This window comes from Gavialis gangeticus, unplaced genomic scaffold, assembly GCF_001723915.1.
Source record: "Gavialis gangeticus isolate Ggan-Ray unplaced genomic scaffold, GavGan_comp1, whole genome shotgun sequence".
NCBI classification, from domain to species: Eukaryota; Metazoa; Chordata; order Crocodylia; family Gavialidae; genus Gavialis; species Gavialis gangeticus.
Window position 1 is genome coordinate 9,125,465 of NW_017729024.1, and position 17,583 is coordinate 9,143,047.

At 38.1% G+C, this 17,583-nt stretch overlaps 1 protein-coding gene across 2 annotated transcripts in view; it reads left to right on the top strand.

Annotated features, from left to right (window-relative positions):
- MCTP1 (multiple C2 and transmembrane domain containing 1) overlaps positions 1-17,583 on the top strand; it is a 417,042-nt gene that overhangs the window by 285,300 nt on the left and 114,159 nt on the right. The window lies entirely within an intron of this gene.

Below are 17,583 nucleotides of genomic sequence, written 5' to 3' on the forward strand. Positions count from 1 at the left end.
GAAAAAAGCAATATGCAAAGAGGCCCGGAGATGCAGACAACTTAAAAATATATATATTCTTAAAGACAAATGACACTTTTCAAATTTTTCTTGATCTTAAAGCTGTTAATTGATTAATTGGAAAATATGAATGTTCCAAATAATTTCCCCTATGAGGATATTTGGACGGATTAGAAGGTATTATTATAGTTTATATGATACTAGCAGTTTCATATAAAAAGTATTTATTAAGATGCAAATAATGCTTGTCAAGCTTTTTATTGTTTTGAAAGATCAAGCCCAATGGTTAAATCATAAAATAACATAAACTCTGAAATATAGGATGTGGAAAGCTTTAGATGGAATTGTCCGTTTTTAGCAAAAAATTACTGTATTTTCACAAAGAAGGGAAAGGTTAATTTAGATAGAAAGATGGTGTTGCTCTGAGAATAGGGAATTCTTAAAAAAGGGTGTGTGAAAACCTCCAGTAATTTGACTACATTTCCTTGTTTGATGTTTGCTTTAGAATGAGCAAAGCTTTAATTTTCTCTGTCTTTACAACTAATGCTGTATTGGTTTGTGGTAAAAATGTGCAACCTGCATTTATTTTTTGCTACATGCCATTCTCCACACAAGCCTGTAGGTAGCACCCTTGCACCACAGAAACACTCAGTCTTTCTTGAGACACATTTATTTAGGTTGGGAACTCTTTACCGGTGCAGACCCCCTAAATGTAGCTTAGTATTATTTGCATAATTTCCAGACTTTGATGACATTCTGTGTTCTTGAAAGTGTCCTAAAGAGTATGTATTAAATTGTTTGCTTCTGCAATCCACTGTTTCTCTCAAAGATGCATTGTTTTTTTTTCTCTGTGCCCTGATAGAGGTAGGGCATACCAGAATAGTCAGTCCAGTGGGTAGCTTGGAATCTTAGAGATACTATGATCTCTTGCAATTAGTGGTTTATTATGTTACCACTAGAGATATCAGTAAATTGTCTTCCCCATTCCACAAGCTATGTAAGACTTGTTCTGTTTTAAACTTACTAATGAGGTAAACAAGCCCTCTAGTCAACATAAAAATCTTTTACTCTTTTTGTTTTCATACTTATGCTTTTTAGTGTGGGCTTGATCCATTCCCCTTTCATGTCGATAGGTTTCCTCTGAGTTGCTACCAATTGCCCATGTGGTGCTTGAGACCCTCGGCTCCTGGTGAAATCAGTACCCTGCAGGATCAAATTTTTTTTTAGTGACCACTATTGATAATGAGGATAGTGGCAATTAAAAGTTCCATTTACTGAATTCAGTTAAACTTTAAATCAATTGTTATCTACAGCTCTTTACAGGATATAAAAATATAATATGCATTCCAATTGAAAAATTTTCTGTTGTTGGACTCATGGTTGGTGTGAGCCAGTGGAAAAGCTAGTCAGAGTAGATCACTGAAGCTACCTCTGTCTTTATTTTCCACAATCAAATAAGTGTCAGACTGTTTTCCGGAATGATAGCTTCATGTTTCTTTTTGAGATGCTGTTACATCACTTCATGCAGAATGTCTTTTGGGTCCATTTTCCCCTTATTAATTAGTACAGCCAGAGAATGCTCAGTTATCATCCTATCCAGCAATCGTGGTTTGTTGAATAAAGATTTTGACCTTTATTTCATTTTGTGTGTTTACTGTAACTTGCACCAAAAAGATAAGGCTTTAATGATTACTTTGGTTTTCTATTATTTATTTATTGGCCAAATTTATAACAGCTGGGAATAGAAAATTAATTGAAAATCGCTAAGTTAGATGGAAAAAAAAATTTTTTAAGCCCTCACCAACATTCATCTTTTCTTATCATTCCTTTGTCAGTATGCTGCACCTTTGGGCATTTGAAAAAAGGGAACACTGCACATTTGAGGGACTCGTCTATGAACAAGTTTAATTTCTAATTGTTATCATCTGCACATTCGTGTATATACTAGACCATGCAAAGTCAAATGCAGATGGGAAGTAGCTAACCTTTGACTTACTATTGCCGCAAAAACATATAAAAGTATCAGCATGGGAGTTTTCAGCCTTTCATTGTTTCACTGTATCTTTATAATGAAGAAAAGAGGCACAGATAGAGCCTCGCTCCACATGCTCACTGCACCATTCTTTGCCTGGATTTTTATAAAATGTGAACCTTCTAATTTTCCAACTTGTGAAGAGAATCCAGCCATGAAAGAAGCTGACAAGAAGGTATTTTTGACGAAATCTTGTTTCTGTGCAAATGCAATAAAGTTAACAAGTAAAGCTTACTTGTTCTTGAAGGCCCTGCTTCCATTTGCTGTGTCAGTAGCCAAGTTAGAACTGCAGCTGGTGTTCACAGCAAAGGTTCATATCTTAACTAGTTAGAGGAGTCATGTTCCAATATGGTAGTCCCCAAGGGAGAAAAGACACCCAAGACAGTTGCTTAATGACTGAGCTCTTCTGAACAGAAATACAAACTGGTAAAGAATAGAGAAAACAAATCTAGTGTGTGGAGAGAGGGGTTTATGTCTATAGGTCATGAAATCTGTTTTTAGCAGCATTTGCTTTTTTCTTTTTTTGAAAGCTTTATTCATACCATCATCATCATGCATATTCTTTTCTGTGTGTCTGTATGTTTCTGCTATTTTACATGCAAGTCATACATAGATTTTGATTTGCATAACTAGAAAAGGCTAAACATGCTATGACATGATTACATTTTTTGATATATCATGTTCACCTCAAATACATTTTTATTTCTTGGAACCACTAGCAAAATCAAGGCAACAGTGATCATAACAGGCAGTATCTGTTTTCTAGAACTATTTTAGGTGGAGGGTTTTGAAGTAGGGTGGTTGTGGGTAAGCAGGTGCTTTAAATATGTATTGAATGTGCTCTTTTGCTAGTTCTTGTAAGTATAGAATAATAAGTGAAAAAAAATTGATCTTTGTGGCACATAGCTTGCAGTGAAATGCCATCAGGTGCCACTTCTGGGTGTTGTAGCGGCCCTTACATTTAGAAAAACATGTAAGAAGGAGAGTAAGAACAATGTCTGATGGTCAGTTTAGACAACTAGAATAATACCATTTTATTTTTAAACCATGTCTTCTGTCTCAACAAAACACATTTTGAAATGAAACACTTATTTTCAAGTGTGTGTGTGTAATAGTTCATGGGCCTCACCATAAGGGAGCAATTATAGTATATTCAACTTTACCTCATGTGTATCCTGAACAATACATGGCAAAAACAAAGGTGTTGCTTTTCAAGTGCTTTCAGCCATTTACACTTTAGCTGGTAATCCATATTTAAGAGGTTCTTTCTATTGATGTCATTCGGGCAATTAAATCAAACACTTTCAGTAAAGGGCAGGCTCAATCCATGTGAATGTATTTACCTGAAATAAACTTTCTGTTGGGGAGGAATATCTTCTATTATCAGGAAGGTCCACTGAGCAAAGAACCAGTGATTTGTCACTGTCAAGCTGCAAGATCAAATTTTCAAAGGAAAAATTGGAATGCAATCATAAGCTTTCAAGAGTAAAAACAGACACTGTGAATTGTGGTCCTCCTTTTATAATGTATTTTGCTTTGTGAAATCTGACATGAATAAATATGATTAAACTAAAAGAGTCTCACTGGCTTGGAGGTTTAGTGGCTTTGCAGTACAATGTAGAAAACTTGGAGCCTGATTCTGATCTCACTTAGACAAATTTCACTCTGAAGCTACTTCTCATTTTGAGATCAGCAAGGTCCCTTGCCTCAAGGCCAGTGGGCTGGTTTGCACTGTGGCAACAAATGCATTCTGCCTTTGGAAGAGAAAAGGTTAGCCTCCTCCACAATAACCCCTCCAGGCTGTTTAGAACTCATGCAAATAGGACTTCGAATGAAGTTTCATCCAGGCTTTCTCTACAAAAAGGAGCCTCTATCTGTACCTTTGTCTCTGTTTCTAGGTCTTGTATGCCTCTCTCTTGGTTAACTGTTTCATTTCCAGTATATGCAGTTGTTGCATGGAGTCATAGCGCTGTAAGGAAAAGACATTCTTATCACATAGTTAGAAGCAATCCTTTGTGAAGTTTTAAAAATCCGTGACCTAAACAGTGTCCTGAAATAGATCTCCGTTACAGAGAATGGTGAGATGGACTGGTAGGAACTTGTGCTGCTGAGTAAGTGACCTGGAGCATTTTGAGTGGACGTGAGTTTTTTGAGGGCCTTTGTGTCTGACCTTAGAAAAACTGGATGGACTGTGTTTTTCTAACTGCCTGTGAATAAAAAAAAAAAAAATCTGCTGAGGCTCCTCATATAAACCTGTCAGATACTTTAAAAAGTAGTATTCCATATCGCCCCCATGACTCCCTGCAAATAATTTCAAGCTACCTCGTCAAAACTCTTACTGTTGTCAAACAAATACACTGTTGTCATCTTTTCATTTAGAAAAGGTCTCCTCACTCCAACATTTGTATTAATGCTCTAAAATTCTATTTAATTCCAATGGTCCCCAAATCAGTAGTGCTTTTCAGTTCAAAAGCAGTACTATATTATAAAGATCCTGCCCCAGTGCAACCAGATCATTTCTGCCATCATTTCTATACTGTTTGTCTTAACTGTTAACTATATCCAGCTCTGCTGAAACAGCCAGATTTGTCTCTCTGACCTTCCACGCTTTAAGATTAGCCATAGTTCATGAAGTGTAATCAATAAAGCATCCCTATTAATGTTCATTTACCTAGTACACAGGAGATACCTTACTTGAGAATATTTTTATATTCCTCAACCATTGTCCTTTTTCCTTTTCTTCTGTAGCAAATCTGAGATCTCTTTTTCCATATTACATGAATCCCCCTTCTTTATCTCTCTCTTTTTTTTTTTTTATTTGAGCCTGGTCTTACACTTTTGCTTCATTGTCCTCTCATTAGAAAAACAGGTTCTCTCTCCTTCTCCTCCTCTCTTTTTCCCCTTTTCTTAGCCAGACTAGACCCCCTCCTGTCCTACCTTGAGTCATTCGCCTTCCTGTAGTATTCACTTCCTCTCTTTATCCCATCTTTTAAGATTACCTTCTTAAAGTCAGAGAGTGAATGAGAGTGACAAACAGAGTAAGGGGCTGTCTGGCTTTGGGGTTTAAACACAGCATGGGGGATCCATTGGTCTGAGTTTGGCCTCTAGGCTTGCTATAAACTCTGTTTGATATTGTTCAGATCATTTAATCTCGTTGGATCAATTCCTTATCTGTAAAGCAGAAACAATAGAAGGATGTTATGAGAAAAAAATCCTATTGTTCACTTATTATGATGACTGATAGATAATGTAACAGGAGATATGCACACTGCACACCTAATCCAACCATAAACTGCCTTATCAGCTGGTTGGCCTGGCTCTCTACAAGCCAGAAATTCTCCTCCCTCCCCCACATATCTTTTCTGAATCTTCTGGAATTGAGCTACACTAGGTTGTAGCCTATAAAACCTCGTGCCCCTCAGAATGAGTTAGTCTGAAAGGTGCAACCCTGCCCTGCCTCCTGCCTAACTTCAGACTACCTCTCCCTTTTCCAAAAATTGTTAATTAATGTTATGCATACTGGCACTATCTCTTGGGGATGTAAAATACTTTTTTCTTTCTTTTGCTCCATTGATTTTTCCTTCTATTCCTCTTTCACTTTCCTCCTACACCACTATATTATTAATTATAGCCTAAATATCAAAACTAATTTTTGAATGACCATGAAGAAATCACCCCATATTCCTTCTCACCACCTCTTCTTACATACTTCTCCCTCTTCTGTCCATTCTCTCTTTTGCCATTCCCTTTTTCTAATACAGCTCCATAATCTACCCATTGGTTCTCTCGTTACTTTGTTCAACATGCTTAGGCACCCAAATCCTAGTGTCGTTCAATGGGATTTAAGTGCTTAATTTACAGAGGCGAATATTACCCCTAGTGACCATATAGGGGCATTTTTCTAAGAAAGAATATAGTAGTACTTTATGGTCAAGCTTCCACAATGGTAATGGTTCATTGTTTTCACAATGGACATCAAAATGCTTGGTCGTTTGCATTTATGATGTCCTTGGACTGTTCTTTTTCAGTTTGAAAGAAAATTGAGTAAATGAGTTCTCCCTGCAAACTATTAGAAAATAATGGCTTTTCTACTGCTCATGATATATGAAAAGCTGTTTTATTTTTCATTGTAGCTGAAGTACTTTATTTTCTTTCCAACTATTAATCAATAAAGGTAGTATCATTCTAATTTTAAATAAAAATGTGAGGTGCTGCACACATCTTCTCACTGACACTAGTTAGCCACAACATTTTTCTATTGACTAGTTGCATCCAAACTGTTATAATTTCTGTGGCATGTTTTCCGAAGTTATGGGCCCAGTAGAATTTTTTTTAATAGTCCACATACTGAACTTTGAAATCTGATTATTTCTTATTGGCCACTGACTTGCAGTTTTGGTGTTTACAGCTGTCAAACCTTTTCTTTTATTTCACCCACTAATAAGTATGGTCCCTAGAGATCTTTTTTTATATATATTAATAGTATAGCACTTTTCCCTGTAATCATCAATACACTTAATTTTCTTTAGATGTAGATCTTCATCACACAGAGTAAACTTACTAACTTAAGACAAGCTTTCATTTACACACATACTTTAAGCTTTTTGTCTGTAAATGTTCACTATTCAGTGGAACTTGTCTTTACTCTCATTTATTATTTCCTCATCAGTAGTGTCCAAGGCATGTGTATAATATAGTCATAGATAAATTATTCAGTCTGGGAAATAAAGCACTAAAGATCCTGTAAATAATTTCAGTGGATGTTTAAAAATAGGATAGGTTATGTATGATAGGCACCTGTGAATGTTTGTAAGTATGTTTTCATGTTCTTATTTTTTGTGGTGCTCTGTTATGCCTCTCAATATTTGTGATCTAATATGAAATAGCACCAAGCACGTTCTCTCACTCCTAGCAAGACCATTTAAAAACACTAAAAGAAAATGCATTGTGAAAAAAGCATTTGCATTCTTTAAATCCTGGAACATCGTTATTTTTATTTTTATATAAGATCATGCACTGTCTAAATTGTTTCCTCCCTAGATCCTGAAAAGATTCAATTACCATCTCAACAGCCAAAACACTTGAGTTGTTTTAAGATGCTTATATTTTGTAGAGAATTTTTCTTGTGAAGTTAAAGAATAGTTTCTTGTAGCATGAAGGCGTAGGTTTAAGAGGCATTGTATTTGTTTTGATTTCACAGGAGGCAGAATTAAAATTGAGAAAGATACTTATTAAAATATTATTTTCAAATTTTAAAATAATAATAGGATTTGGACACTGTTCTAATGCCTTATGGGAAATGAAATAAGTTGTCAAATGAATCTGAACCCGATTATTTCACAGCTGTTATGATGATATCTTTATTTTTCTACTTCTCCTTAACATTTGAAATCTTTTCTTTCCAAGTGTGTTTTAGTAATTCAAGTCCTAAATCAGTCCTAAGTGGCAACCACTTCTAACAGCACTGTGTATGGTGGTGGGTTAATTAGCTCAACTAAATTATCCCCTAGTGTGTGGCATAGTGTTTGTGGTAACTTTTAGTGTGCATAGTTTGCTGAAGATTTCATGTTTATTTTCATGTATCGAGGCAAATTCATAGTATGTCTTCAAATTATCTCCTTGGGGGTGTTTTTCCTGAGCTAATCCTGACAGAATCTTCCTGCCAGATATGCCCATCATCAAGAACAGTAGAACACTGCACATACAGGAACCTCTGTGCTTGGGGCTGTATGCAAATTTAATGCCCAGCTCATTTCTGTTTCTCTTACATGGATGACAGACATTTTAACAATAACTTCCACATTTTCCTATGGGAATCCCATTGGATTACTGTATATATATGACTACATACATATACACTTTGCTTTGTATATATAGTTAAAGATAATATCAGGAACATATACATTTGCAAATATGTTTGATAGTTATTTTCACTTATTTATGGTTAAGTAAAATGTGTAACAGAATGCATGTCTCAAGAATTCAACAACCAAGCAGATGTTTATAAGAGATGCATCTAGATCCCAGGGAGACTTATCAGTTACTAAAAAATAGATAGGGTCGAAAAAGTGATAAACAAGAAATTGACACTGAAAATAATTCTACAACATTTGGGGGTTTTGGGTTTCTTTCCTTCATAAAGCAGCGAGAAGCAACAGCATAGAAAATAAGCTTTTGTTTTCTGATGTTTGAAGCAGCCACAGTCAGAGGAAATGATATTCCAACAGTTGCAAATAGAGCTTTCTCCAGATATGTCACAATCTTCTTGACTGAAATGAAGTCTCACTGGTGCTGCAGTTTTTTTGGAAAAGCAGGAAGTAGCTGAATATCTGCTAAATTTAATCTTCCTGCACCTTAAAAGAAAGCTGTCTAAACTTGAGCAGTTAAACTTAGGTAAGTAAACTTACATTAGGCACCTAAATAAGAAGTAGCTAACTTGTCAGAAGTACTGACAGAAGCACTCCCCTCAATATCTCCCCTCTACTTCCTGCATATACACATACATGCAGATACACACACACACCAGTCTTTGTGCAACAAACTATATAGAGGTTAGAAAGAATAAATCCTTCCCCCAAGTTGCAAGCAGAGCACAAGACTGGCCCTGGCAAAGCTGAGGAACAAACTTTTACCTGGTAGTTATTTGAGTCTTAAAGGTAAGCAGCACAGAAGTGTGTCTTAAGAGGAATTTAGAAGTGGTGATGGTCAGGGTCTTGCAGATGCTCCAAATACACGTGAGCGCTGAGCAGTTCATATAATGTTGGTTATTTTTGGATTTTAATGTTTATCAGAAGAGTTTTCTTCGTAATTTCTGGTCCTCTTTATGTTCAATTTGTGTTTAATACCATCAATTCTCTTACCACTTTTCTCAATTACCCTAATTTGTAATTTGCAGGTTGAAAAATGATCATTACTATCCTCACCTGTTTTTGTTTTGAACTAAATCTGGGGAACTTGTTTTACTTTATTTTGGTTGTTAATGAGGAATGAGATTAGAATATAATTGTGCTGCTGAAAAGAAGAAGAAAAAAATCCTACTTGTTAAAGTACTCCAGGGCTGCCATCAGTGTTCCAGAGAGAAAGTTTATACAAAAATAACAATAATGATTCATGAGTAAGAGGGTATTATGCAGTAATTTAACAGTTAATTATTTTTCTTTTCATTCTTAAACAAAATTATTATTATTCTTTAAATTAAAAATCATGTTAAATATAAATTTGCTTCTACCTTCAACAACTGCCTGTAGTAATATTATACAAATAATTATGTTAAATAAAGTGTTGTGTAATTGGGGCATATTAGGAATAATTGATTATACCTAGTCAATTTTAGAATAAGTTATTTACACAAATAAAACTCAGGTAGTTTTGTGCAGAATAACACATACTAAAATGTCTAGGATGAAATAAGTGATGTGATTATTGGATGAGGTTTTGGCATTGCCCTTATTTTAACTGCACAACATAAAGAATATATTTACATATGATTAAAGTATTTTTAAAATAATTTGAAATTTCTTTTGCTTTGGTCCATTTTACACCAGTTGCTGTTTTACTTACTCATTATTGTATTCTGTTTTCTTTACTGCATTTCTTTTATGGCTTTCTTAACCTTTTCTGATAGTACTGTATAACTTTCTATAGTGTTCAGTCCTGCTGAGGTAGCTGCATGTCTTGAATTTTTCAAATAAAAAGTGAATAAATTAACGTTTCATATCACATTATAATACACCTTGCTTTATAGTTACCCATCTGAGGCAATAAATATGAGGATATTTTATATGCATTTCAGATGACTGCTTTAAAATATGTCAGCTCTTTGTGACTGTATCCATAATGGAGGGGTGTTTTTCCCCTTTAAAATTCTGACCATTGTTGTGACCATAATGTTCCACTAATGGTAGCAATTAGGAAACATTAATATGGGCTATCCACCTGTTTTAACTATCACATTTTAAGACATGCACTCCTGCAGGAATGTTCAAACCCCAGCCCAGGGGCTGAATTTGGCCTGTGGAGTTGCCATTTGGCCTACCGGGCTCCTCAAGGGTCTGGAAATTTGGCAGCATGTGAGCTGTGGTTACGTCATTTGCTACTCACCTGCCACCAAATTTCTAGACCTCTAGGGAGACTGGTGGTCTGGAATTCATGGCCCTGTACACTTGTCTGGGCACACAGAGCTGCAGGGGTGAAGGGCCCAATCAGGGTGGTGCAGAGCTCAAACCTGTGCACCAACCCTGTGAGGGATCTGGCCTGTGGACCAACGCCACGGGAGTCATCTAGCCTATACGGCTGAAAGGTTGAGCACCATTGCAGCAGTGACTTCCCCCTGTTATTACTAACGTTGAAGTTGCAGAGATGAGACTCTTCAAGGAGGAAAGTCTAGTTTCGATCTTAAAGCATACATGAATATTTAAATCCCATGACACTTTTATAGGCTTGGTGTCTTTAAGGAGGTGCTCAGTCTCCAGGGGCTTGAAACTCAGCTTCAGGTGGTCAGCAGTTAGCAGTCTGCCTAGATGGAAGACTGGCATGCGGAAACTGATGACCCAGTAACAAGACTGGAGCTTCTAAGAGGGTCAAGAGCTTCAGGAGCAGGGTGCAGAGAGGAGAAGAGTATGCTGCTGGAGAATCACAGAGTCAGGGTTACCTTCTTAGGGGCTGAAGGAAGACAGCAAGGTTTGGGTTTTGTTTTTTTCCTGGCTGTCTTTGTTGCTTATCTGTTTCTTTCTTTTGCTGTGTCTGTCATGGGGACAAGCTGGTCCTACTAAGTGTGAAACTGACTGAAAACTGTAAGGCCCCTATATCAGGAAGAGGGGTGAGTGGAGAATGAGGATGCTATAGATTTTTCCAGATCCATGGAATCAGAAACTCTGTGGAAATAGAAATCCTGTACCAGCAGTAGCTTTACCAGCAGCTACAGCTACCACAGCAGCAGTTCCAGTGAAAGTAGGAGCAGCAGTGGTTTAAGCAGTGTGTTTTTGGCAAAGGAGAGGCCCCTCACACAAGTTGGTAGGTCACCCTGTTCCTAGATGGGGATGGATGGACTGCTTGGAAATATGGGGCCAGCAGATGACCCAGAGGCCTTCCTATAAATTTTGGAGCGGGTGGCTAAGGCCTACCAATGATCACAGGCACTCTGGGCTGTTAAAATAGTTTCCATTTTAACTTGGGAAGTTCAGACAATCTATTTGAACCTCAGAGCTGCTTCAGCCTGAGATGATAACATTCTTAAAGCTGCTATATTGAACTGCCTGGATCTAACAGAGGAAGTGTATGAGTGCAGATTTAGACAGGAGGCATTTAACTATAATTCTCAGCTTTGCGTCACTGCCTGAAGACTTAAAGACTTCTGCACCCGCAGTCACATTTGTCATCAAAGGTAGTCAACATAGTAAATTTAGAACAGGCTTAAACTTAGTAAGCCCCAGAAATAGGTCCACCAGCACTCAGTGTCTACTCTGAATGAGGCCACCCAAATGATTGAAAATTGTTTGGAGAAAGATTTGGAGTATAAGTAATCCCTAAGGACCCCCCAAGCTTTGGGAGGTTGAAACAGCAGAAGAGACCAGCTTCAACTATGAGGGCACCTTTGTCTGGGACCCTACTTTAATCTCCTCCTAGAATACAGTCCAATGGCTTGACTTCGAAAGGGCCGCTTTGGGGGGAAGATGGAAGTTTGGAGCAGGCTAGCAGTCTGACAATGAAATGAGATGGTTATTGGGTTTGTTATACATGTGATGAGAAGGGCCACCAACAGTATCTCTAGATGGAGTCTTGGTATGCCTAAGCCTCTGTGTCAGGACCACTAAGGGTGGCCTAGATCTGAAAGGCTACATGGTGCCTGTTAAAATAGAGGCTGTCATGGGGCTGGTGGACTCAGGGTCTGGACAGAATTGGTTTGTGAATCCTGACTTCCAGATAGTGAAACGTGTCTGTGTAGTGTGTCAATGCAGATTTTCAGTCATATGCTACAGTCCAAATGAGCTAAACTATTTGAGACCAGATGTTAGGATTGTTGCTACTGTAGCTAGTCACCTGACATACTCAGAGATGATTGAGCAAGATTAGGGCTCAATGGCCCTGTTTTGGTTGGCCTAGAAGATTGAGATGAATTTGGTCAAACCCAATCCAGCCAAACTGCAGCTGGAGGAAATACTTCCATTTTCAAAACCCTGAGTTGTTTGAACCCCATCCTGGATTTTGTCAAGAACAGCAGAGGGTCAGGTAAGAGGCACTTTTTGGCCATGGAGATCATAGGGAAGGAGCTGCCAGTTTATTCGTGTTCAGATAGACTATGCCACCCATTATCTGGAAACAGTGGCCATCCATTTGGCCTCAGCCCAAATGGTTGCCTTGGATTTATTAAAAATGCACTCTTGAGTAGGAATTCCCCAGGGGATGTTGAATAATCAGGGCACAGTATTCACATCATGGTCCATTCAGTAAAGACCTTCCTCAGTTTATCATCCCCAGATGGATGGATTGGTTGAAAGATTCAACCAATGTTGAAGGGGATATTAAGAAAGTTTGTAATGGGGGTCCCAGGAATTGAAACAAACTGCTACCATATCTGTTGTTCACTATCTGGGAGGTCTGACAGTCATTTACAAGCTTTTCCACCTACTGAGTTATTGCATGGCGAGCAACCTGGAGGAGTATTGTTCCTATTGCAGGAATCTCTGGTGACACAGGGTACGAAGGTCCAGAATGTAGTGTAAAACATCCTCAAATTGCTGGGGATGTTAGACTTAGTGGGAGCCCTCTTGCAGAAAAATCTTAAAACAGTACTGTGGGCCCAAGAGCAGCAATATAATAAAAGGTTCATCTTGTGGGAAAGTGGCAGGGTTCCCAGATCTATCACGTTAATCTGTTCAAACCCTGGAGGGCTCAAGAATCATGTCTGTTTCTACCTGTCTGTTTGGGGCTGGTGTGGGTCTTCCAGGGGGTCCCTCTAGACTCCAGTCTGGCCTTAGTCTTTACCTGGAGTTAAGTTTAACTCTAGCCCAGCAAGCCGAGGCAAAAGCTCTCCTGAGGAATTTAAGGATGTTTTTTATGAATGCTCCTGGGAGATCCACTATAATAGAGCGCTGGATTATCTTTAAGGCAGGGTTGTCTGTGCAAATGGGATATTCATAAATATTGTTACAACCAAGTGACACAGTATGTTGGGAGATTCAAAATATGCTTGAATTAGGGGTGACCTGAAGAATCTACTAGTGAGTGGATTAGCCTAATTTTGCTGGTGCCAAAACCAAACCAAACTGTCCATTTTGGTACTGATTTCTGAAAAGTAAACATGATCTCAGTTTCAAGCCCTGGCTGTTGGACTCCATAAGGCACCTGCTACTGCAAACACTTTATGGATAGAATATTCTAATGCACCAGACTTATGCAGCCACATATTTGGACAATATTGTAATATTCATCAGTACCTCAGATGAGCACATCCAGCAAGTGAAAGCTGTGCTACATTCACTTGGAGCTTTCAGCCTCATGGCCAACCCACCTAAATGTTGGCTTGGGTGCCAAGAAATTAAATACGTAAACTATGCCTTAGGAAATAGGAGGAGCAAACCCTTAGTAGAAAATGTAAAGGCAGTGATGCAGTCTCAAATACCCATGACAAAATGATAGATAAAAGTCATTCCTAGGACTGGCAGAATATTATAGATGCTTCACTCCACAGTTTTCATCTATTACAGCACCTTTGATGGTTTTATTTTGGGGAGAGGTACCTAGAAAGGTGCGGTGGTCAGCAGAGCATGCAGAGGCTTTGGGGACAAAAAAGTGGCTCCTCTACGCTGCCCTGGTGCTGTGCAGCCTATATGTAAGTTGAAAACTTCTTCCCTAGGAACAAAAATATGCTGTCACTGAGAAGGAATGCCTTGCAATTAAGTGGGCAGTTGAAACTGTCAGGTAATAAGGGTCCCCTTCAACCTTGTAACCCACCATGGTGACCCTGCCCCACTAACATGGCTTCATGGCATTAGGGACGCCAGCTTTAGAATGACTCATTTGTATATGGCCATGCAACCATAAGTCTTTTCTGTTTGCCAACGAGTTGGAGTAGCATATGTAAATGCAGAGTTCCTGTCTTGGAGGGGCGGGGCTTAAACATAGAAGAGTGCACCCCAGACCCCAGTTTTGAGAGGGAAGGATGAGTAAAGAGGTGCTCAGTCTTCAGGGGCTTGAAAACATGCAAAAGCAGGAGCTGTGGCGGAAGCCTGTGCTGATCAGCAGGTTTGCTCAGAGAGCTCACAGCAGGTGTCGAGCTCTGACAGAAACTGTGCTGACATGCCAGTAAGCTCAGAAAACTCACTGCACACGTGGCACACAGCCAAAGTGGATGTGACCGTATCCCGCTGGCCCTAATCCTGGATCCACCCGTGTTACCAGCTGTTTCTTTTGCTGGAGTTCCTGTGTGACTATTGAAAAGTGCCTGCATCAAGCCTGTGATCAGAGGAAAAAGAAAGTGAATTATATTCAATTAACACTGATATTCATCAACGCTAACACTGCTGCTCGATGCATTCAGTCCCCCAGAAATAATTGGAGGGGAAATGTAAATTAATTATCAAATAAAGAAAAGTCCTTTAAGTTCTTGAAAGTTTCTGTTCAAGGAGCTTCTTCCAACCAAAAAAAAATAAAGTTAAAGTTTCTGAAGTGAGAGTGATATCTTCCTCCTCTTGCACAAAGAATCCAGCATGGTTAAACTCATAAGATATGTGGTCACATTTGTAGAATTATATAATTATTTTTCTGAGTTCTTTGTTTCAATCATAGATGCTAGAGAATGAAAAGACCTCTTAGGTCATCCAATTATGCATATATATAATGCTTTTTTACAATCTACCTTATAGCTAAAAATATCTGCTACTTCCCCAGCTAACAGTGCATGAAACTTTCATACAAACAAACATTCTGCTCTTTCCAAAACGTTCATCGAAGAATAGCTACATTTGACAAACATTTCTTAATTTTGGAATACTGTGGTGGTGGGCAAAGTGGAAAAACATGAATATAATGGGGCGATAGAATCCATGTTTGCAGCCGTTCGCTTCCTTCACCAGAAACCTAGGATATTGAATTTTGCTGTGACACACTGTCACGCTTTTCAGTATTATGGAAAAAATCAAATACGTTCACATTCATCAGATTATCATACTATACCACTGGGAGGGCTGGTTAGAAGGAAGCAAAGTAGCAAAGTACCATGTAGCTTAATTATGAGAGGGGTTTGTTTTTTTTTGCCATTTTCTTCTTCCCTAGTTTTGTATTGCATTTCACTTTGTTCTCCTCAAGATTATGAATCTGTTAAATCTGGATACATTTTTGTCACAAGAGGATAGATCAAAGTACTTTGTTCCTAAATCAGTCTACTTTATTATTGCTGATATATATAAGCACCTATTGCTTATTCCAGGTAAAATATATAAGACATGATTTGTTTTTGCATGCTAACTTTAACATGTAGGTGGATCTAAATCCTTTGCAAGTAGTGTAAAAACTATTCTTAAAGTTGCAAATGTTTATACACACACACACACACACACACACACACATATACATTTGCAACTTTAAAAACAGTTATCACACTACTTGCAAAAGATTTAGTTCCACCTATTTATATAATATTGTTTAATATAAAGATCAGCAATCCTTTAGACAGTCAAGTAACATATAGCTAATTCTGGAATACCCATCTGATCCCCTGTACATAGATAACGCAAAAGCATGAAGTTTGGTTCATATTACTTCATTGTAGAACATATGCTGCAGTAGGACTAAAATAAGAGAATGCTTTGTGTAAAATTTTGAGTATATTCCCAGATATCCTGAAAACATTGTCAGCTATCTCATTGGAAAGCAATGAGATGGTGCTTTAAGACATTAGACTAGCACATGCATTGTTTTGCATATCCATTGCACTGTGGTAGAAGACTGTACAGCCAAATTTTCAATGAGATTGTTTGCTTGTAGCCTGATAAAATTTTTACAGTACAGAGAAGAAGGTGAAACACTGATCGTGTTTTATCACTAAACCTGGAATTTCATCTGTGTTTACATATTTCTCTGTGGTGTTTTCTTGCAATGTTTATACTATGTTCCCAAAGTAACTACACATTGGTTAGCTGGGAATGAAGCCATCAAAACAAAAAAACATGGCTCTTTTTATAAGATGTTTATTCATTGAGAAACCATCCACCACTAGAAAAAACATGTAAATCTATTTAGAAGCATCTAAAGATGAAAGACTCCTTTAATAAAGCATTATGAATCTCAAAAAATATACATCAACCTTTTTTTAAAATTGAAGGAGGAGATTATAGAAAGATGTCTCATATAGTCGCTCTAAAAATATTTTTCAAATGAAAGCCCTAGGCTTTTTTAACTCTGATACTTCCCCACTGTTCCCAACTGATTTTTTGGGCAGGCTTTTAACTGCCTGCCAGTTCTTCGTTCTGTTCATTTATTCTTTAACAAAATCCCTCTGCATGCCAGTGAGGCAGTAAAGAAAAAACAGATTAATCTAACATTATAAAATATAGTTGGCTCTACTGAAGACACGGTTGTCTGGAGCCATGCAAGGATGTAACATGCATAATGGCATGAGTTAAGCAAAAAGAGTAAGCATAAGAATCAGACATTTGTGGTCAAAATACAGACTCCAAAGAAAATTTGCAGGTCACACCAGGGAGTTAACTGTCCAGATGTATGATCTTGCCACATAACACACATGTTCTAGTCTATCCTCATGCTAAACTACACGATTCTAAGGATCTGAGTCTCAGATTCTCCCCAGTGGTGCTACCAGGTTATTCTGCATATTCAGCTCTAAGTGGTTCAAAAGCAACATGGGCAGCCAAGAGATGCTTATAGGGGATGCTGCAGCCAGTGTAATGTCTCAACCATAATTTTTCTCTCTGTGCTGATGTTATAAATGTCATTATGAGGTAAAAGAGAGGGTATCCACAACCTGTGTAATGCTTTCTCCATTCCAAGATGCCACATTAGCTCCTGTAGGTTACTAAGAGCCTTCCTGGAGGATGGATAAGCACAAAAGTCCTCTTTGCTCTCCAATCCAAAGGCATTCTGTGTGCCCTTCCTTATCCCTTGGGGATAGGGCGCAGCCCCTGATTTTCCAGTGCCTTGTGCAACCACTTTGTACACCTGTATAAAGTGGAGGTAAAACTGCTTCCTTATCAGAAAGGTAACATTTTGCACTGTTTTTACATTTGACAAAATGGCTAAAGAGCATCAGGGCTAGACTCTTTTTCTTTGCCTTACACTTGATTGAGGCTTCGCAAAACAGCTGATGAAGTGAACTTAAGCTTATGGAAGCTCTTGTGCTCTCATGCTCCTTATCTCTCTGTCTGTCTCTATGTATAGTGAACCGAATGCTCATTCGCCCTTGGGGGTGGGGAGAAGGGAAATCTTAGACTGTGTTCCACAATTTTTAAAACAGTCTATATGTGCCAAACTTCTGTTCCGTTACAGGTATAGATCAGTTTCTCATCACTTATACCAGTAAAAGTGTAATGTCTGTA